This window comes from Temnothorax longispinosus, chromosome 3 (assembly GCF_030848805.1).
Source record: "Temnothorax longispinosus isolate EJ_2023e chromosome 3, Tlon_JGU_v1, whole genome shotgun sequence".
Classification (NCBI taxonomy): Eukaryota; Metazoa; Arthropoda; class Insecta; order Hymenoptera; family Formicidae; genus Temnothorax; species Temnothorax longispinosus.
Genome location: NC_092360.1, coordinates 17,334,505 through 17,357,779, shown reverse-complemented (window position 1 = coordinate 17,357,779; position 23,275 = coordinate 17,334,505). Strand labels below are relative to the sequence as shown.

Here is a 23,275-nt window from a genome sequence, read left to right as displayed (position 1 = left end):
AATAAACAAAAACTCATTATTCGCGACCCCAGTGAACATTCTGTCCGATTATCCGTATATTACGTGCGCTTAACCAGGGCGTGGCCGACGGCTTTGAACACGTCCGCGTCGTAGGAAACGGCAGCCATTACGCTGAAAGGAAGGACGGGGCAACGCATATCACCCAGGTTTCTGTATTCACCCAGGAAAATACAGTGGCGACCGTAATTACAGCCCAAGTAGTAAGTGGCTATATTTTCAAATTTTATAACATCAATCGTTGTTCCGGTCACAACCTATCTTTCCCTGTGACAGTATGGCTCCTATTGCGTAATTTGACGCGTCGGTCGTCACTACGAATTCTTGGGAGAAGTCCGGGTATTTTAATACCGGTGCTGTAGTTAATTTTTCCTTAAATATTTCAAATGCGTTTTGTTGTTCTGCCGTTCACTCGAATTTGGTATCTTTTCTTGTCATTTTTGTGAGTGGCTTAGCGATCGCTGAGAAGTCTTTAATGAACCTTCGATAATATCCGGCTAATCCTACGAAAGCCTGGATGTTCTTTACCTTTGTTGGTGTCGGGAAGCTTTTTACTGCTTCTAATTTTGAAGGGTCTGGCGAGATTCCGTTTTCTGTTATTACATGTCCGAGATACGTCACTTCTTTCCGAAAGAATTCGCATTTATCGGGCTGTAATTTCAAATTGTACTTTCTCAATCTTTTTAGTACTTCTATCAATCTTTTATTGTGCTGTTGTAAACTTGCTCCGTATACTATTATATCGTCTAGATATACTAAGCATTGTAATCCTACTAGTCCTGCTAGAACGGCTATTATTGCTCGTTGAAATGTCGCTGGGGCATTTTTCAGTCCAAAAGGCATTCGATTATACTCGTAACGTCCGTATTGTGTCGAGAACGCTGTTTTTTCTTTATCTTCTTCTTCCATCGGGATTTGATGATATCCCGAGGCGAGGTCTAGCGTGGTAAAATATTTTGCTTTTCCCAGTTGGTCTAGGATATCGGTTATGTTTGGCAATGGGAAAGAATCTCCCTCCGTTAGATCGTTCACAAACCGAAAATCTATTACCACTCTCAGTTTTAATTTTCCTGATGCGTCTCTTTTCTTCGGTACTACTAGCAACGGCGCATTCCACGGGCTCGTGCTAGGTCTAATAATTCCGTTTTTTAACATCTTTTTCACTTGTTTATTCACTTCTTCCTTGTGCTTTCCTGGCAAGCGGTACGGTCGGACGTTGACCGGTACGCTGCCCGCCTTTGTGGTAATCTTATGCGCGACGATATCAGTGCATGTCAGTGGTTCTCCTTCCAAATGCAGTACATCGCTATAATCTCTGCAAATTTCCATAATGGCTTTCTTTTCTTCTTCGTTTAAGTGTTGCGTGCGTATCAATTTTTCGACTTTTTCGCTACGCGGCATTGTTTCTTTTGCTTTGTTTACTTGGTTTACTTCTATCTCTTCTGCTTCTTTTTGCTCTAACTCTTCTAATGTTACTAGCGGCATTAGCATTTCGACTGTCTTCTCAGTCGTATTCAGTATGCTTGCCGGACATAGAAAGTTTTCTGGCATCACTAGGCAATTTCCTATGAACACTCCTGGCATTGTCTCTTCTGCCTGTATTATTCTTAGTGAGTTTTTATCGGTCGCGACTTGTACTATTGTCTCGCTTCGCGGTTTCACAATCATCTTCTTATACGGGTACAATTTTAATGTACTTTTTCCTATCGTCCTATCCGTACCGTTTCCTATCCTTTTCTTATTGAGTTCGATTCGTAACTATACGATGCTTGATGCTTTTTTATAAAATCAACTCTTAATATCCCGTTGTATTCAATCGGAAAATTATCCTTGACGACATATACCGTGTGCTTGATTTTTCTATCTTTCAAGTCTATAGTCGCTGTAAATTTTCCAATCGTATGGGCTTTATGACCTGTTATTCCTGTAAGGGCCATTTTATCTTCTTTTATCATTGTTTCGCCTTTCAAATGTTTTACTTTTATTATTGATACGGCCGCTCCGGTATCGAACAGTAAATTTATTTTTTCGCGCTTCGCTTCTCGCATGGGCAGAGTGATTAAGTCCAGCCCTGCATGCTTCCGCGGCTTGTTCGTCATATGTGACACCTGATACTCTAACGCCGGTCGGCGCTGCTTTGTCTCTTCTTTGTCTTCCTCATCGCTATTCGTGGCTGAATTACTGTCCTTTTTCCTCGGGCCATTCGTTTTTGAGTGAAAATCTTTATTTTGTCCTCTCGGATTATTAGGTTTGTTGTGGTTTGTTTTTTTTTTATTTGGTCGACCGTTTAACAGCCAACATTCTTCGCGCATGTGTCCTGCCTTCTTACAGTAATTGCAGACTTTATCTATCGCGTTTACGCGGGGTGTCCTATCGGGTTTCGGTAAGGAGAAACGGCTCGCGTATCTACTGGTACGACATTCCCTTCCGTGATGCCCGTATTTTCCGCATTTTTGGCATTGTAATATCGATCGGTGATCGCGCGGTTGCGGCGAGTACGCATAATTATTTTTGGGACGCGGCGGAATTCCACTCGGCCCGTTTACTTTTTCTTCGGCGCTCGCTCCGGCAATCGCTTCTTGCAATGTTGCGAAATGCTGAGCTCGGACAAGTAACTTGATCTCGTCTCTCAATCCTAATTGGAAATTCTGTAATGCCTGTTGTTGAATCGTTTCTAATACAGTTCGCTTGCTTTCTATGGTGTTATTTCTTCCCTCTATCATGGAGTCGTATAGCTCCATCGCTATCTTATCGGCTCTTAATTCGAATGCTCTTGCATTTTCTCCGGGTTTTGAGTGTATTAAACTCTAGTTGTAAGTGTGTTGTGCTTTTGCGGCTCAAATAACAAACTTCTAATTCCTTCTTTAGTTGTGCGAAATCTCTTCTCTCTCGCGTTTGAAAATCTATCATCGCTCTTCCTTTTAGCTTTGTGCATAGCACTGCTTCTACTAGCGTTCCTTCTTCCATAGGATTTATGTTTTTTATTGCATATGACGCGGCGCTTAAGAATTCTTGTAATTTACTCGAGGTTCCGTCGAACTCGGGTATCATGTCTCGTGCCTCTTTTAGACGTAGATATCCTATAGCGCGTTCCGCTTGGTTCCGGATGTCGTATGACGTTCGTCCGTACGTTACTTCGAACGGGAGGTTACTTGACTCGCGTCTCGCGTGAAATTTGCGGCGTTCAGGATTTGCCGTTTCCAGTTGATTTACGCGATCTTGTAAGTTGCGGATTCCGTTTAATATTTCGTCGAGAATGGAATCTCTATCGTCTTGCGGCAGTCCGGCCCGTGCGGGTATCCGGTTACGGTGATTCGCCGGGGTGCATCTTTGTGATAGCACTCGATTAGGACGGTTTACTTCTTCGTCTATTTCCTCTGGGGTTATCGGCGCGTTGTCATTTACGTTATTTGCGTCGTGGTTGCTATTTGTTGCTTCCGCCATCTCGATTACGTTCACGTGTCTCGGGGCGGAATAATACTTTTGCGGGTTGAATACGCTGCTATCATACGAGGTCAATGAGAACTCTCGTCTGTGTGTTAGCCTACTGGTCGTACTGTCCGCGTCTTCGGATTGTGCGTGCGCGTGTGAGGGGCGGAGTCTATTCTCGTCGGGGCAGTTATTTTGTCCTATTACTCTCGCGTCTAAAATTATAACGGAATCGTCGAATTGGGATTCGCGTTCGATTACGCTGTTCGGGTGTAATTCCGGTTTTGATTCGCTTTCACTTGAGTAGTACGCATCTAAATTTCTACGCACGGTTTCGCGATTATCGCTTACGACTTCTTCGGTCGTTTGCACGGGGCTTAACGGTCTATTTCTACGCGCTCGTCGTGACGTCTCGCTATGGAGCCACGATTGGTTTAGTTCCGCAGGTGGATTTTCGTTTTCCGACATCTACGGTGATTGCGCTTTACATAATTTGCTTAATCGACTTACATTACGGTTGCTAGTCACATGTTGCTGGTCGGTGCTCGTGCCGCCTTATCTGTCGGTGAGCCTCCGTTGAGGTAGGTCGGTGCCTTCTCGGGTTACGCTGCTCGCTTATCCCTCGTCGGCCGCTACTGTGTTGTCCGTTGCTTTTGAATCTGGCTGCCGTGTCTCCGTTGAGGATGTTGCACTGCCTCACTGATTCACTTATTTTTCTGTTTCAGCTGCCGTTCCCGTCTTCCTGCCAATGGATCCCTCACGCTGCCACCATTTGTTGTCCCCCGTTTTTGGATAGGGACACCGGGATCTTTTCTTCCACGGAGGAGGCGGGATTATTAATGAATACAACACACGGCACCTTCAATAAACTGATCGTATAATTAACTCTGGTTGCTCGTTATTACAGAAAATGCCCGTTACTGATCTGCTTCCTGACTCCGATTGCCCTGTCGTCTCCTGTTCTCGCTTTCTTTTGTATTCTCGTCCTGTCCTTTGATATAGCTGAGTTGCTTGATCGTATGTGGGCTGATCGCGCAACTCATCTCTTGCTGATTCGGCGTTGCGTAATTCTTTCGGGTTTTCGCGATCGCGTTCCCTATTGTTATTCTCGGTCTTTCTTAATACTATTCATATTTTATTATTACATTAATTGGGGCCGCAACAAATTTTTAACTTATCTCTGCATAGAAAAAATGTTAATTTATCGAGGGAGGCTGCTACTCGAAAATTTATACGAATCAATTGTAACGATGCGCCCCTTACGACAAGGCATCGTCCCCGGCTACCACCCGCCGGGAGCCGCCCGACCGATTCCCCGTCGGGCGAGGACAGGGCGCGGTGCGCCCACATCTTTTTTAAGCATTTGAAACGCACCGTGTGCGCGGGAAATCCGCCGCACCGGTGCCTTCCTGCACGACGCCGACGAGCGCCGAAGCGAGCCGATCCCCGCCGAAGCGAGCACGCGGGATCGCGCCGCTCCCACCACCGCGCCGTCGCCTGACGATCGGCCTCTCTCCTGCCAAGCTCACCGCGCCGAGCGGTATAAAAAGCCAGCGCGCTCGACGAAGACTCACTTCGTCTTTACCACGGCTCTCCGCTATTCCTGACGAAGCTACCCTCCGAATCCTAGGGCAACACGCACAACGAGGTCCAGAGTTCTGGTTCTCGACTGAGGGTTCTCAGAGTGTTCCCGAGCTCCCTGACACTTACCCCGACGGCCACGGCACCGTGGGGTCGAGCGTGCTCGGCCTCGCAGCGAGGGTTCTCACGACCGTGACCCCGGGATTCCGCCATCCTCCGGTGCAATATACCGCGCTTCGTTATGTATTAATTCCGTTCATCTATCATATACCGCGTTTCAGTATTCCGGCACACCGGCACTGCCGATAACCTGTATATAATATTTGTAACCGCGTTTCGTTTATCTTATGTATTAATTCCGTGCATATATCATATACTGCGTTCTGATATCTGTAGCCGCGTTCCGTATGTAATATACCGCGTTCCGTTATTGTCTTATATCTTTATACCGCGACGAACTCCGTTCGCATGTAATATACCGCGCTGCGTCATTTTCCCGTAATATACGGCAACGAACTCCGTTCGTATGTAATACCGCGCTTCGTTATGTATTACTCCCCTGCGACGAACTCCGTTCGTATGTAATATACCGCGCTTCGTTATGTATTAATCCCCTGCGACGAACTCCGTTTGTATGTAATATACCGCGTTTCGTTAGTGTCTTATACCGTTATACCGCGCCGAACTCCGTTCGTAATCTACCGCGCTGCGTTATTTTCCCGTAACATACGGCGACGAACTCCGTTCGTATGTAAAATACCGCGCTTCGTTATTTTATCCTCTGCATACCGCATCTCGAGTCGAAGACTCGAGCTCCGATATTCCGTATACCGCGTCGCGTGCACCGGCACTATCGACCACTGTAATCTACCGCGTCCCGTTATTCGTTGTGTGTAATACCGAATCCCGAGTTGAATAAAGTGCATGTTACTGGTACATTGCAAATTGATTATTGTCTCTGGGCCTTTCATCGAACTCCCGATCCCGTCAACTAGTCCGCGTTCGATAAAGTCAGGCCGTTACACAATAAACCGTAATTTTATGTCGCTTCGAAAATCTGATTTTTCTGCGGTATCTTTAACGTGTTTCGTGAACGAAATGTATTTTTCTTTCGTGATTGGAAGTAAATCTACGTGTCCTTCGTACGCTGTAGCTATTTCCGTGATAATAAAATGCGCGTCGTAACCCGATAAATTATGAAAAATTATTGGAATGTAATGCGAATCTGTGTAATTTAGATTACAGTTGGAATGCGCGGGACCTCTATAACGACCGGTCAGATGACAATGATCGCGTACTCGCACGTCGTCTGGCTCGAACGGTTTTTCGCAAATGTGGCAATGCGTCGCGCTGTGAAATATCTCCCGCTCGTCTCGCGTTAATTCCGTCATGCGAACATTACCGGATAAGATAGACTTTACGTCGTGTGCTAAACGTCTTAGTTCCTCGGCAAACCACGCGACGTAATCCTTATCGCGACGAAACCGATACGCGGATAACGAGTCATCGTACGAGCAACGCACGTAATATCCTATGCTAAATACCCGATGATGTTGAGACGTGAATGTGGACGTTGTCGGATCCGCATCCGTCTTCTCGAGGGTACATTCCAAGTCGACGTACACGACGAACGGAACTCGTTCCTTCCTGCTGTGATTCTTGAAACTCAGCCACTTGTCGTCCTCGCTCGGTAGTCGGATGGCACAGTTGTTTATCTCTCGGCAGTCTACTCCGTGGGCTTCCAATTTCTTGCTCGATCTAAAATAATGTAAACAACTGCAAAAAAGCACATTTTTTTAAATTTTTTATATTAAAAATATTTTATAATTTTATTAAAAAGGAGTATAGGTACTCACCGATCGCAAAAGTATTTCCGATCATTGTGCTTGCTCAATTGCGAGCTAACGAGACGCGATAGATTTTTTATCCACGCGAAATGTCCCACGTTGTCGTCTCGCGGGTCCTGCACGTACAGCAAATTGACGTGCTTTTCTCTCTTCAGGTCGGTGAGCTGTATCGGGAGAACGTTCGGCGTCTTCTCTCCTTCGATGGCATACACATTGATGGATATATCGTTGAGTTGTTTGAACTTTTTAATCTGTTTCAAAGTCATTGAAAACTCAATGCCTTGTAAATTTAACACTGTTGTGTAATGTCGGTACGAGGATTCCCGTTCTGAATGTCTTTCGGCTGGATGTAAAGCAGCCACCACTGACCACGCGAAGCATGCATTGTCCATCGATTGTACGTTGATCACCGCTTTTTTTATTTAATTTCTTGCGATAAATTGATGTAATATCCCGCGTGCAAAGGATTGTATTTGTTCACGTTCACAGTCAAATTAAGTATACACGACAACGCCCATCCGCTGTCGCGTTCCTGAAACTCTTCGAGACGCGATAAAGTAGGCTCGATAACGTGTCGCTCGAACCACTCGCGCAGATCGGACGCACGAAAGAGTTCACAGTTTCCCGTGCTGACACTTTTATTCGTACGTTTGTCACCCGTCACAATCTCGCCGTTGAACACAGTGTTTATCGTTACACTTGCGTGTCTTTGCATGACGTTCCGCACACGATCGAGCACGATGACTTCAGCGTCTTCGAGAAATTTTCGCGGTTCGATGTAATTGATATTTATTACCGCACCGGTCAATACACGGCTTTCGAACGCGGCATCGATCTCTCGCCAAACGAGTCTTTCTGCGTTATCGTCACTACTAGTGCCCGCCGCGTACTCACCACCGATATGTACGAACCGTCTCTGTAATAGAGTCTTTGCACCTTTGAGTCGCGCGATTCTTGCCACTAAAAATTGTCTGTTTCCTACAGTCTGAGAGCCGTCTAAGAGCCGCGGACGTTTGGAACGACAGTCTTTTTCGAGCTGCTCAATAAACTCCTCGCATCGCCGTGTCCATGCAAAATATTCGTCCAAGGTAGCGATTTGGTCGGATCGTTCCAACAAGTCGCGTTCCGTTTCATCGGGATGTTCCATGTTTTGTTCTTTAATACTGTCCTTTTTTAGATCACGTCACATTCTTCGATGGAGCACTTGCACGTGACTCGATCGCACGCTGAACAATATCGTTTGCAACGTTGAACGTCATAGTGCGCAGACATAAAATAATTAGGACTGAAGTAGGGGACATTAAAGTGATTAAGCTCCCAATTATCAATATCATCAAGGTCACGTTCATAGGTTTTTTGAAGCATCAATAGATGATTAGAATTATTGAGACGGCCAGGGTACATATACATACGTATCGAATTGTTCATCACCACCAATTCGACATATTTCCCAATACCTGTATAAATCTTAATGTATGTTGGTTCACAATCATGGAGCTGTTCACAAAATTTAGACGCCCAATAGCGATAGTCAACGATAGGTTTAATATAATACGGCACAACGTCAGCACAGCGAGCTGCACGTGATTCTTCCTCGCTAACGCACTCGTCCCGCAGCCGTCGATACACTTTTCGTCTCTCGTTAGAATCCCATTCATAAGGAGAAGCGGTATTGATAACGACTCTTTGTCTAGCGAAGCGTTGACCGTTCACTCCTTGATCTGGTAATTATTTACAAAAAAACCCCACTCGCCAATGACCTTGATCTTGACATATGTTGTCAAGGCCACCCTCCTGAGTGACCTTCAGAAGTTTTTAGCCGGCGGTCGATATTCGTTAAAAAGTTATTAACAAAAAAAGTTTGGAAAATATAGCATTGTGGTAATTATGCATATTAATACCCCACCTGCCAATGACCTTGACCTTGACATATGTTGTCAAGGTCACCCTCCTGAGTGACCTTCATAGGTTTTTAGCCGGCGGTCGTTATTCGTTAAAAAATTATTAATAAAAAAAGTTTAGCGACCTCACCGATTTCAATGACCTTGATATATGTTGTCAAGGTCATGACCCCGAGTGACCTTCAGAATTTTTTACCCAGCGGTCGTTATTCGTTAAAAAATTATTAACAAAAAAAGTTTGGCGACCTCACCGATTTCAATGACCTTGATATATGTTGTCAAGGTCATGACCCCGAGTGACCAGAAGGTTTTAGCCGTCGCTCGTTATTCGTTAAAAAGTTATTAACAAAAAGTTTGGAAAATACGTAGGTTAGATGACGCGCTTTAACATTTTGGGGGCTCGTCCGGGATCGGACGGACGATAAAGAGTGAGAATGACGTCGACAACGACCTCTTTACGAGCGACGAGTGCCCCGGTGAGAAAAAGGCTGCGCGCCGGAACTCCGTAACCGCCCAGCGAAGCCTCGACTCTGCAAGCTATTGTCGAGGAGTTGCGGCAACTCAGGGAGGAGCGACAACAGCAGCAGCAGCGGGAGTCGGAAATGCGGGCGCAGTTCCAGGAGCGGGACGTCTTGTTTCAGCGGATGGAGGAACGGCTCTCTTCTTTAACAGGCCAGTCGCTTCCGACTTTGTTTAACCCCGAAACCGCAAGAGAAATAAATAATAGTTCCGGGAATGCTTGGCTCGGTTATAAATTAAAGCCCGACATGTTCGACGGGAGTGTTCCTCTGCGCGAATATTTGGCACAGTTTAATTTAATTGCGCAAGCGAACGGCTGGGAGGAATCTACGAGAACCGTGGCTTTAGCCTCGAGCTTAAAAGGGAAAGCGCGTGCCGTATTGGATAAGGTAACCGAATTCGAGAGCCTTCGGTATTCTGAATTAGAGGCTAGGTTAGAGTTGCGTTTTGGCGAAGCGCATATGTCTCAAACGTTTTACAGTCAGTTCACTAATCGGAGACAAAAACCCGGGTAAGATCTGCCTGTTTTAGGAGCAGATTTAGAACGTTTAGCGCGTTTAGCCTATTCGGAGTGCCCGGCCGAGGTGCGGGATAAGATCGCGTGCGCCTAGTTCGTCGCGGCGCTTTCTGACGGTTTCGTAAAACAAACTCTTCAGTTAGAGGGATTAACTTTCTTGAAAGCCGCCATAGAGAGGGCCATGGCAATAAAAGTCATCCAAGCGAATAGTTTTTTGCGGAAATTTGAAAGTTGAGATCTCGGAAAAGGCAAAGCTGGGAACGAAATTAAATCGGCGGGGAATGAGAAAGGTGAAAAGAGTTCTGCGAATTTAAAGAAGAATTCGGGTTTCAGAACGAGATTCGGGCGTGAGGAAAAAGAGTGCTAGCAGTGCGGTGCCAAAGGGCGCTTCCGGTCGGAGTGCCCTTCTCTAACTACGGAAGAGAAACTCGGAATAGCCGAGCTCAGCGGGGCATGTTCGGCTCAGGGGTGCAAAGGCCCTGCGAAATTAAGTAGGATAAGTAGCGGGTTAAGTGATTTTTGTTTTCGCGGCCGAGTTAATGGCCGGACTTGCGTCTTTAGAATAGATACGGGCTCTGATGTGTCGGTACTTAGGGAAGATTTGTTAGGTCCTTTGAAATCACCCACTCCTGTAGAGAGATATTTCTTGACCTATCCAACGGCAGAAACGGTTCCTGTAAAACGTAGAGTGATGGTTGGAATCGAAATAGGAAAATTTTCTTTGGATTTTCCGATGTTCATAGCGGCCATAAAAGACGAGTGCATTCTAGGAGCGGACTTTCTTTCAAAAATAGGGGTGGGAAGCGTTTTCTCTTCGGTTTTTGAGGAAACGGTGTCAGAGAGTTAAGAAAACTTTTTGTGTTACCGAATTTGTAGTTTTGATAGGGAGATTCCTTTTTTTCTTAAGAAATTCTTTGAGAAAAATTCCGAAACTCTCAACGCTTCTCAACAGGAACAGTTTGCCGAATTGGTGATCGAGTTTCAAGATGTCTTTTCGGAAGATGTGGTTGCAGGAAATTGCTCCGTCGTTGAGCATGCTATTAAGGTGAAAAGTTCTTCTCCGATTAAACAGGCTCCTAGGCGAATTCCACTGCATATGCGAGAAGAGGTGGAAAAGATTTTAAACGAAATGAAACAACGAGGTGTCATCGAAGAATCTCATAGCGCCTGGGTTTCCCCAGTTGTTTTAGTTAAAAAGAAAGATGGAACGATTAGATTCTGTATCGATTTCAGGAAGCTCAATGCTATTACAGAAAAAGATTCTTATCCTATTCCCAGGATAGATGATCTTTTTGATCGTTTATCCGGAAATTCCTGGTTCACCACCTTAGATTTAAAAAGCGGCTATTGGCAGGTGAAACTTTGTCCTCAGGATAAGGAGAAAACGGCCTTCTCTATAGGAAATAACTTATGGCAGTTTACTGTAATGCCATTTGGATTATGTAATGCTCCTGGTACTTTTGAGCGATTGATGGAGCAGGTTCTTCGTGAGATATTGAATAAGATCTGTATGGTTTATTTGGATGATGTCATCATTTATAGTAAAACTTTCGAGGAAATGCTGGCAAATTTAAGAGAAGTATTTCTTCGTTTACGGGGTGCAAATTTAAAACTCAATCCAAAAAAATGCTTTCTTCGGGAGAGAAGTGAAATACTTAGGCCATGTCGTTTCAAAAAGAGGAATCTCCACTGATCCGGAGAAAATTAAGACTGTTCAAGAGTGGCCTATTCCTCAAAATAAGAAGCAAGTGCGAAGCTTCTTGGGACTCTGCTCTTATTATAGGAAATTTGTGAAGGGGTTTTCTCTTATTGCTAAGCCATTATTTTCTTTAACTGAGAATCTTAGAAAATTTGTGTGGAATGGGCGTTGTCAGGAAGCTTTTGAGAAGCTTAAACAAAACTTAATTTCTCCTCCTATTTTAGCTTTCCCAATAAAAAAGGGGAATTTATTCTTGATACTGATGCTTCAAATCACGGCTTGGGCGCGATACTTTCTCAAATTCAGGATGGTAAGGAGGGTCTTAGCTTATTACAGTCAGGTTTTGAGCAAGTCTGAAAGGAACTACTGCGTAACTCGACGGGAGCTGTTAGCTTTGGTGGAGGCTTTGAAGACCTTCCATCACTATTTATATGGACGTGAATTCTCGGTTAGAACGGATCATATTTCGTTACGCTGGTTGATGTCTTTTAAGAATCTAGAAGGGCAGTTGGCACGTTGGATGGAACGCCTATAACAATTTAATTTCGTAGTCAAGCACCGAGCAGGAAGGGTGCACGCAAACGCTGACGCGTTGTCTAGGCGTCCATGTGCGGAAGGAAACTGCAGATATTGTGATAAAGTGGAGATGGGGGAAGAAAGTATTGTAAGGGGAGATGTTAGAAAAATTATCTTCAAGAAAATTGAATCTGCGGATTGGAAAAGAATGCAATTGGAGGACCCTTTAATTGTAGGAATTTATCGTGGAAAAGAGGAGAATAGGCGACCTCTTCGTCAAGAAATAGCTCAGAGAGATTCGACTGCTAAGGACTATTGGCTCTAATGGGATTCCCTGGTAATAATTAAAGACGGGATTTTGTGTAGAAAATGGGAGTCTCCAAATTTATGTTCCGTTGTTTTTTAAACTATAGTTCCTCGAGGAATGATTTCGCGAATTTTAGAAGAAACTCATGATTCTTCCACAGGTGGCCATTTTGGTGTCAATAAGACCTTAGAGAAGATACGGAAACATTTTTATTTGACTTTCTGTAAGCAGGATGTCGAACATTGGTGTAGGACTTGTAAAGTTGCGTTGCAAAGAGAGTGCCATCTGATAAAGGAAAGTCTTCTATGCAAATTTACAATGTCAGTGCGCCTTTCAAAAGAATTCAAATGGATGTTCTCGGTCCCCTTCCAATTTTTTCTTCGGGAAACAAATATCTGTTGGTGGTTACAGACTGTTTCACAAAATGGGTGAAAGCTTTTCCGCTTGGAAATATTAGGGCTAAAACGATTGCGGAAATTTTCTTGAATCAAGTGGTTTCTAGATACGGCATTTCTTCGGAATTACATACTGACCAAGGAAGAAATTTTGAATCTCGATTATTCTTGGAACTCAGTTATTGAGAATTAAAAAAAACAAGAACTACTCAATCAATCCGGGGCCTAAAAAAAATTTTTTTTTTTTAATTTATTCAATTAGTTTTTAGGTTTTAAGAAAAAGATACTTTTTTTTTGTTGTTACTTTCAGCTACTTCTCCGGGAATTTGGTGCCGAACAACATCAGGCGAAGTTATTAGCTGAAAGAAGACCGCCTTGCCCACGGTTTTTGACCGTGGTTTTTCCGTGGGACTTAGGGCAAATGCCAAGGCGGGGACTGGGGAGTCTTGCGAGACGCAGGGTCCACGAAAGCTTCCCCCTCCAGTCCGAAGACTCTGAGGACAGCTGGAAGCAGAAGGAAAGCCGACGTTGAAGAGGTTCACACGTGGAAAGAAACGTTTTTTTAATTAAGGGAAGAAACGAAGCTCGTTAACTCGCAGCTTAGCTCGAGGTAGAGCAGGAAGCGTTTCAAGTTCCCGAAAATCTAAAAGAAAGAAACTGTTTGCAACTTCCCTCTAGTTGTCGGGACGACAACTGAAAAAGAGGGGGACGGTGTTACGGCCGTGCTGGACACTGAGTAGAGAAGTCGCGGAAAGCTGTGAAGCGCGCTCCTTGACAACGGGAGTTTGTTTATAAATTTATTGATTTTCTGTCTTGCGGATTTTTGGAATCCGCACGCGTTCTGTTTTACGAGCTTGGAATAAACGCATTTCTTAAGTTCTTTTGAGTTTTTTTTCCTTTCGCAAGTTCCGCGGAATACGTGCGTGAGTGTGGAGTGCGCGATAGTGCTACGGCGGCAAGCTTACTCGACGAGCGTAACAATACATTCCAGCAGCCGGACATCGGCGCTCGCTTTTTGTAATATGCTGCGCCATAACCGAATACCGCCGCGACGGTTAAATCGTAATCGGCAGCGGCTCTTCCTAGAAAAAACACGAAGAGGCCTCCGCAACGGTTAAATCGTCATCGGTGACAAATTTTATCAATTGTTTACCTCGGCTATTTTATCTTTAAACCGTCGTCGGACCATCGACGCTCGCTTTTGTAGTGAGACGTCGTAACCGAATGGCGGCTCGCATGTTCTAGAAGGGTGAGATCATTGCAGAGTCAAGTGTCTAACTCGCTGTTTTGTTTATATTCGTTGATAAAATTCCAGCAGCTGAACGGCGCCCTTTAGCCTTTATAATACCCCCGCGCCGATAAAGTAACGATACCCCCCCCGCGGACCACTTCAGCCTAAAACGTGGACACCTACCTCCCCCCCGCGGACCCCCTCGCCCTAGAACGCAGACACTTACCCCCCCCCCCCCGCGGACCACCTTTGGCGTAAAACGCGGATACCCTTTCCCCCTCCTCGGCGGTACCCCTTGTCAACGACATGTTTATCAATATTTAATAAACAACATGTCCCGACACGCTCGCCGACCCCTCCCGCTTTCTCCTCGCCCTCGAGTCCACCCCGCCCCGCTCCCCCCTCGCCCTCGAGTCCCCCCGCCCTGCTCCCCCCTCGCAGCTCCCGGGGTAGATCTCTCAAAATATCTTCTACTAACATGATTTTTTAAACTAAAATTTTATTGCATCAAGATCCGCTTTGAGAAATGGCATTTACCTCTCATGATTGTATTATTACATATCGGTCTAATGCTTGACTTATTATTGATTATTGTAGTCTATTTCATGTTCATTATTTTCATGATGCGTGAATAAAGATGAAACACGCGCGCCGAATATGCGTGCAATTTTACGTGAGAAGGTATTAGTGCTTCCTCGTATATGGATGTGAGCTTGTGCTTTATGCATCCTGCACACAGGACGCATCGCTTCTTGCCGCGCGCGGGTGCGCGTGACAAGCCATTGTGCATGAGCAATTAGATGTTACATAGTGTTGGCTGACGACATACATCAAAACTTGAGTCTACGTCTGTGTGAGCTCACGGTTCATCCACGCTTTGAGTTCTCGAATCAAAGAAGCGATGCTCCATTGTCTCCTTCCCCCTCGAGCTGTTTTTTTTGTCTCTCATAGCTAGATATAACTATAACTATGTGATTTTCGATCTCGAGTTGCCGAGTTGGAGATGCGACACGCGACGCTATTATCTATTCTACTCTTTCCTATTTTATATATAAATAATTATAGAAATATATTTCTATAATTATTAACTTATTTTTTATTCTTACTGTACATATGATATATAGGCGATTTCACATCAAATCGGCCAAGATCTCGTATTTTTTAAATTAACTGAAACTTTTTTTACATGAAATATACATAAAATAAGTAGATACGTATTTTTTTGTTTGTTCGAAATTTTTTTTTGCAAAAGTTATAAACAATACAATTTTTAAAAATTCCTTATGGAAAATCTCAGCAATTTAGAACGGAAAGAAAAATTAAATTATACAGTACAGTAACGATTTAATTTAACAAAAATACTGCACAATTTTTAAAATACATATAATATTTATAATAAAAATGTGATTTGTATAATGTTGATTATATTTCATTATAAATTATATTTATACTGTATACTCTTCCTACAAAAGATTTTCGAAGAAATCGATGCGCCGCGCTACTTGGTCAAACTAAAGATGCGAGCACAGCGCGACGCGGCGCGGCGCCTCAGTCATTGAAATTATATAAAAAATAGAATCCATCGTTTCTCCATAAAATAAAAAATATGTGTACTTTCAGAATGAAATAAAGAATAAAATAGCATTATTAAAAAAAATTTTTTTCATGTATTTTTTATTGAAAAAAATTAATTAAACATTTTAATTGCTTATAACAAATGGAATTTGCAATTCCTTGTAACTTAAACTATTTTTTTCAAAGACTGTCTTCTTAGCTTTAAAATGCTTTTTTGAAGATTTTTTTACGACAAATATAACCAGAGATATTAATTTGTAAAGTAGACGACTTCTTCATTTTATTTTGAAAATTGTATTGGTTATAACTTTTGCAAAAAAATTTTCGGACAAACAAAAATACATATCTGCTTATTTTATGTATATTTCATGTAAAAAAAGTTTTAATCAATTTAAAAGATACGAGGTAAATCTTGTCCGATTTGACGTGGAATCGCCCATATATAAAAGCTTATAGGAAAGAATATACATACATATAATAGCGTCGCGCGTCGCATCTTCAACTCGGCAATTCAAGCTGGGAAATCACATAGCTATAGTTATAGCCGTGAGAGAAAAGGAGATATTTCGAGGGAGCAGGAGACAGCAGAACATCATTGTTGATTCCACCACTCGAAGGATGAACCGTTGAGCCGTGAGGACCGTGAAATCACACAGATGTGGGCTCATGCTTTGGTGTGCGTTCAGCCAATAACACGTTTCAGGAGGAATGAATATCGCGAATAATAGGACACCCGATGTATTGCGGAAACTTCTAGAAGCGGGCGAAAAACTTGTTTGCGACAAGCGAAACTCGAGCACGAGCTTGTATACATAGGAAACACAATGGAGCCACGCGCAGACATCTGGCGAATGCGTGACGCCATACGAGAACGACGCACGAACCGACGACGGACTCGAGGAGTCTCTCGCTAGCTGTGGTACCGTGCGGACGCGTATATGTATCATCCGAGCTGCGAAATACGAGAAGTCCCGCGTACAGAGCGAATCCGCTATACTACTATTAATACAATTACGTTGTCTCAACGCGAACGTAGAAGCATTAACTCGCATAGTGCGGTTACGCGTGCGGAATAACTGTAAAGAGAATTAGAGGAAAATATATTGTTATTTTACCCGAAACGTCTCGAGTGAACACTTATTTCCGACACGGCCAGATCCCGATTTCGAAATACCTATCTCTCTTACCTCTCGACGTCTACGACGACAATCCTGCGGCGGTCCAGCGAAGGTCCTGAGGCAGTTCAGCCGTGCACAGCGGCAGTCCCACGACGGTCCAGCGGCAGTCCAGTGGCGATCTGTCCAGCGTACTTGAAACAGAAGGGGAAAAGGCGAGGGCATCGTAAGGGTCAGTGGCACATATTCTAACATCTTTCTCGGTGGGCACAGAGAAAACCAAGTGGCGACCGTGATAAATTAAAATTAAATTTGAGTCGTGGCATGGCCGACCCTCCGTTCGGTCACACCCTAACTAAAAATCAATTCGGGAAAGATATTAAAATTCTAAGGGCCGACAACGGCACGGAATTCGTTAATTCGAATGTTAGCGATCTACTAAAACATCAAGGTATTAAACTGCTCACGTCCGCTCCTCACACGCCCGAACAAAACGGTCGCGCGGAACGCGAGATGCGCACAATTGTAGGAAGCGCACGCACTATGTTATTGGCGCGCAATTTACCGAAGTATCTCTGGGGCGAAGCTGTCAATGCAGCTACCTATATATTGAACAGAACCGTACCCATACGTCCTGACAGGAGAACGCCTTTCGAAGTATATACAGGGAAGAAACCAAACTTATCCCATATTAAAACGTTGGGTTGCGACGCTTACATGCATGTTCCCGATGTCTCGCGCAAGAAATGGGACCCCAAATCCCAAAAGAAAATACTCGTCGGTTATGAAAAAGATTCAAACAATTATAGACTGCTTGACGTACGAACCAAACGCATCACCGTTTCCAGAAACGTTATTTTTAATGAAAACACGACCGATAACGTGAAAGATAAAGGAGTTTGGATTTCGTTTGATTTCTACAACAAAAACGCCGGAAATGGAGACATTAATCATGAAACTAATTTAGATGGCTCCATCGAGTCTTCGGGTTCGGATACTTTTGTCGATGCATCTAGCACGCCCTCGGACGACGAAACTCGTTCTCTCGACGAACAGGACCAAAGGCGAACGCGTTCGGAACATTACGACTTGCGAGCCCGCGGAAACCTATGCGCACCGGAACGTTTCGCATACGGCCGCCATACGTTTCGCCGTACGGCATACATCGCGTCATGCGACACTCCTTCTAGTTACAAGGAAGCCATCAACGGTGAAAACTCGGTCGAATGGACAGAAGCGATACAAAAAGAGCTTCAAGCCCGAACGTGGGAGTGAAGAACGAAGATAACCGAACGTGGGAGATCGTACCGCTCCCCTAAGACCTAAACCCGTAGGTCAAAAATGGGTATTCAAAATAAAAGATTCCTTTAACGATAATTCAATACAATATAAAGCACGCCTTTGCGCTTAAAGTTTCTCACAACAGGCCGGTGTAGATTACAACGAAGTTTTTTCGCCCGTCGTTAAGTACGAATCAGTTCGACTTTTGTTAGTGATTTCGGCAAATAAAAATCTAAAATCAGTCCAATTTGATGTGAGCACGACTTATCTGAACAGCGATTTGAGAGAAACTATTTATATATGCAGATCCTGGAAGGGCTGAAAGTAGAGAACAAAAATTTTGTCTTAAGGGGTCATATCCGTTTCTCGGCTCTGAAAAGTGGTCCAATAATTATGAGGGATTGCCAGAAAACTATTAGACCGATTAAGTTGAATCTTTTTTTATTGTAAAGAGTGTCTTTTGCAGAAAAGAAAACATACATAAAAAAGAAAAAATACAAAAAAATGTAGCGGCTGCGTGCATTGGCGTAAGACGTTTTTTTTCGCGCAAGCACAAACAGTGGGCGTGATTTAGCTCACAGGATTGGTCTGAAACAAAATTTTGGGATTTTTTATTACTTTTGGGATCGTGATTCTCGTGTATCGAGGGGGATTTTTCGAAAACAAATTACGGAAATGGTCACACTTTCAAAAAATTATCGTGATTTTTTCTGAAAAAGTCGTTACATTTTTTATTATTATTAAAACATGATTGAACTTATTAATAAAAGCTCTCTTAGCACGATAAAGAATCTCATTAAGCATATGTATAAAAAATATGAAGTTAATCGGACGAATGCTGAGGCAGTTATTATGCCCACCGTTTTAAAAAATGGTGTTTCGAGAAAAACGAAAAGCCGCTACATCTTTTTTGTATTTTTTTTCTTAGTATAAATTTTCTTTCCTGCAAAAGACACTCTGCAAAAGACAATAAAAGAAGATTCAACTTAATCGGTCTAATAGTTTTCTGGCAATCCCTCATAATTATTGGACCACTTTTCAGGGCCGAGAAACGGTTATGACCCCTTAAAATTAAATAAAGCGATTTACGGTTTGAAACAATTCGGACGCTGTTGGAACGAAAAATTTGATTCTTTTATCAAATACCTCGGTTTCTCTCAATGCTCTTCCGATAAGTGCGTGTACGTAGCAAGTTACGACGGAGACAAAGTGTACCTAGCGCTTTACGTTGATGATAATCTCATGTTCACGCGGCGTGCGGAGACCTTACAGCGACTAACGTCTCTACTTGAAAAGAACTTTAAGATTACCGTCGGTAATTTTAGTCGTTTCGTCGGAATGGAAATACAACGTGTCAACGACGGAATTTTTTTATGTCAGACGAATTACGTAAACAAAATTCTACAGAAATTTAATATAACGGAAGCGAACCCCGTCAACACGCCCTTCGATCCACATACGCGATTAGAGAACCCCACTGGCGATCAAAATTGTAACGTGCTTTATCGCGAAGCGGTGGGTTCGCTCTTATTTTTGTCTATGATCTCGAGGCCCGATATAGCCTTTGCAGTTAGCGTAGTAAGTCGATATTTTAATAACTATAGTCATACGCATTGGAACGCCGTAAAACGTATCCTCCGATACCTTAAGGGTACCAAAGAATACGGCATCTTTTTTGCAAATAATAAAAATTGTGAGCTAATCGGTTTCTCTGATGCGGACTACGCTGGCGATCCCGACACCAGACGCTCGACTTCGGGATATCTCTTCATGTTAAATGGAACACCCATAACGTGGTCGTCCAAGCGACAGACATCTGTAAGCCTAAGTACGACCGAAGCTGAATTTATCACAGCGAGCGAAGCAACGAAGGAGAAGCAGTCTGGCTTCGAAAACTGTTATCAGATGTCGGACGTCGATGTGTGAAACCTACCACTCTATATGTTGACAATCAAAGCGCGATAAAGTTATCAAGAAATCCTGAATTTCATCGCCGGTCGAAACACATTGACGTACGCCATCAATTCATATGTGAAAAGATAACTAACAACGAAATTGACACCAGATATGTAAAATCGGATAGTCAATAACGCAGACGTGTTCACAAAGCCTTTATGTAGCGAAAAATTTAATATGTTTAGATCCAAATTAGTTACCACCGTCACGAAAACGTTCAAGTAGTGGGGGTGTTACGATAAATATCCTATTTTCATAAGTATGTATGTATGGACTCTCACATTTTCTTTGTTAAGTCCTTATTGGTCAGGTACTATTTTAGTTTATTTCGTTTAGTACTAGAAGTGCAGCCAACTGATCCTCTCACGACCTAAGTTGGTAACGCGAAAACCGCTTCTCTTATTGTTTTTCTCCTCTCCTTCATTCTGTGTGCCCGCGAGTCTTCAGTGCGTATTGTCACGTCTCACTGCGTACTTTTACCCGTGTGATTATCAATAAAGCTTTCCTTTACACACGCAGTGTCTTTTTTGGCTTTCGTGTGACTTCACCCCGCAACAATGTATGTACGTATGTATGTGCGTATGTATGTATGTATGTATGTACGTTTGTATGTATGTGCGTATGTATGTATGTATGTGCGTATGTATGTATGTATGTACGTATGTATGAATGAATGGATGGATAAATGGAAAGATGGGTGGACAGATGTATGTATATATGTGAATGCATGTACATATATTATTATGTATAGTATAATAACATAGTAAAATTATCAATATTACACATATAAAAATAATCATTCTAGAACCAAGGAAAGCACTTATTTTATATAATTTTTTTTAAGTTTTCTCACAACAAAGAACATTTTCTTACTAATAGTTTTCAAATATCTTGACACAAGTCTTTGAAATAATGTTTTGAGTGAATGTATTACTTACAACTGACTTTATGGTAAGTTTGCGGATAGTATTTGATAAGATTATGTATCAATAAATCTACCATAAAGTCGTTGTAAGTATTACATTTACTGAAAATAATATTCTGGATAGACTTGTGTCAAGATATTTGAAAACTATTAGTAAGAAAATATTATTTGTTGTAAAAAACTTACAAGAAATATAATAAAATAAGTAAGTGCTTTCCTTCGCTGTAAAATGATTATTTTTTTCTGTGTACTTACTCTGCGCAACCGTGGATCCTCCCACTGTGTATGCCTTGATTGGGTCCGGATCGTCGCTGCCGCCATCGCTCTCGCCGTCGCTGCCACCATCGCTACCGTCGTCGCAGCCGACGTCGTTGCCGGCGTCGATGTGGGCATCGGTGCCGATGTCGTTGCCGACGTCCGTACCGGTGTCGGTGTCGATTCCAGCGGCGGTGTCGGCGTGGATGCCGACATTGGTATCGACGTGGACATCGGTGCCGGCATTTGTGGCACTTTACGTACCGGCATACTGCCTTCACTTTTCGCTGCAATAGAAATACAAAGTATATTACAATTATGCAATTTATCAATCATTACTTTACGACAATAACCTTATTACAGATTGAAACGTTTTCGGAAATATTGTTACGCTGGGTATACATCGAAGGAACACCGAACAGCGAACACGAATATTTGGACATTCATATTCGTGTTACAACTTGATCTCGTTAGTCTTTTTTACTATACGTGTTTTTAACATTGATACGTGTGGGGTAGGATATCAGGTAAGGTGCGTCGATTCCTACAATAACGTGTCGTTCAGTCAGGTAAAATCTCGCTTTTATTCATTGCTCTATGTACAGGATAAATATTTCGTTGATGTCTATGAGTAGGTGGTCGTGTGCGTTTGTGTAAGTTATGATTGTGTAATGTAATATTTTCATTTAAATGTATTTGGATAGATCTCTAATCAGGGACTTCTTCTTTTGGGAGAGATCCTTCCGCGGGATAAAGAGATTCCGTCCGGGAGTCCTCGGTTTGCCTTTCGGAGTAGACGGTAGTATAGGGCTCAATCGGATCCGGGAAAGTCGAGGTCGTGGCGGAGTCTTAAAGAGAGGTTCCGTTTGCGTTGCCACATAATTCAGTTGAAGGTGCCGAACGCACGGTACTCGTAGTGGAATATCGATAAGATATAATTTCCACGGGAGGAAACTTGGAGATCGAAGATGAATCCTCCGTCTGGACCTCAGCAACAGGAACGGTAACCGGGGTCTTAGTTTCAGGAGCCGGAATGGTGATCGGGAAAAGCTTCCGAGGTGGAGTCTCTTCCTCAGAGGCCGGGTTAAGACTCGTAGACTTATCCTCAGGAACTGGAGTCGGAGTTAGGATCGGAGTTGGAATAGACGGTGTCTCAGACTTCGCCGATTTCGAGGACGGGTCCGTATGACCCCAGTTGGCAATCGGTGTAAACTTTTACTTCGTCTTGGTCTTCGGGATGTACTTCCACAGAGAAGGAGTTTCCACCTTGGACATCCGGAGAAGAACCTTGGATTTACCCTCAGGAGCAGGAGTCAGAGTCGGAACCGGTACCGGAGCGGGAGCCAGGATTGGAGTTGGAGAAGGTAGCGCCTTGGTCTCCACCGGATACGGTGTCGCTCGACGACTGGGTCAAAACGACCCCGAAAACCTTTCCGCGGCAGGGTGTCTGTCGACTCTTACCAAAGAGAGTTAACGCCCTGCAAGGCAGGTATAGACGAAAGCCCAGGAAAGAGCACGCTCCGTAATGAACGGAAGTCCTGAAGAGCACGCTCCGTATCAAAAGAGAAAGTTATGTCAAGGGCCCTGGTAGTGAACACACCTTGACTGGCGTTCTCGAAGATCGCTGGAGAAGTCCCGCTGAGCCGCCCTTTATATAACAGTCGATGTCGAATCTTTCTTACGAGAGAATCGGTCGGCGATGCGCCGCGTAGCGGGCGCGCGTTGAACTGCCCGGCCGATCGATACCGTGCCGCCGCTCGCGCCGCGTGCCTCCTGTCATGCTGCCGGCGTCGCGCGCGCACTGTCGCGCGTTCGTGGCGGACAGCTGACCGCCACAATACGTAAAGTATTTCTATTATAAGAAATGTATATAATGATTTTTACTTAGCCTACGCGTTCGCCTTGTCCCCATCGTCTTGTCCTCGTGCGCAGTGTCCTCGTGGCTCGAAAACGCGGAATCGGCGGAACCCATGCTTGCGTGATTTGCGTTGCACTCTCACGAATTAGTATCCTCACCCCTTCCTTCTACTGCATTCTCTACTGCGGGCTAGGGCTAGGCGTGTCGCGTCGTGTCACGTTCCGTGATATATCGGGTGATTCGCGTGACATCGCATACATAGTTCCTTGTACGTAGTTGTCGCGGTTGTTTGTACGCTATTCCCCTACAATATAACCATTTAAATCTTTGACAATGCCTTCCAAGTTACG

At 43.7% G+C, this 23,275-nt stretch overlaps 1 pseudogene; it reads right to left on the bottom strand.

The window, feature by feature from the left end:
* Positions 1-4,364: 4,364 nt before the first annotated feature.
* Positions 4,365-8,022, bottom strand: LOC139810081 (uncharacterized; annotated as a pseudogene).
* Positions 8,023-23,275: the final 15,253 nt, after the last annotated feature.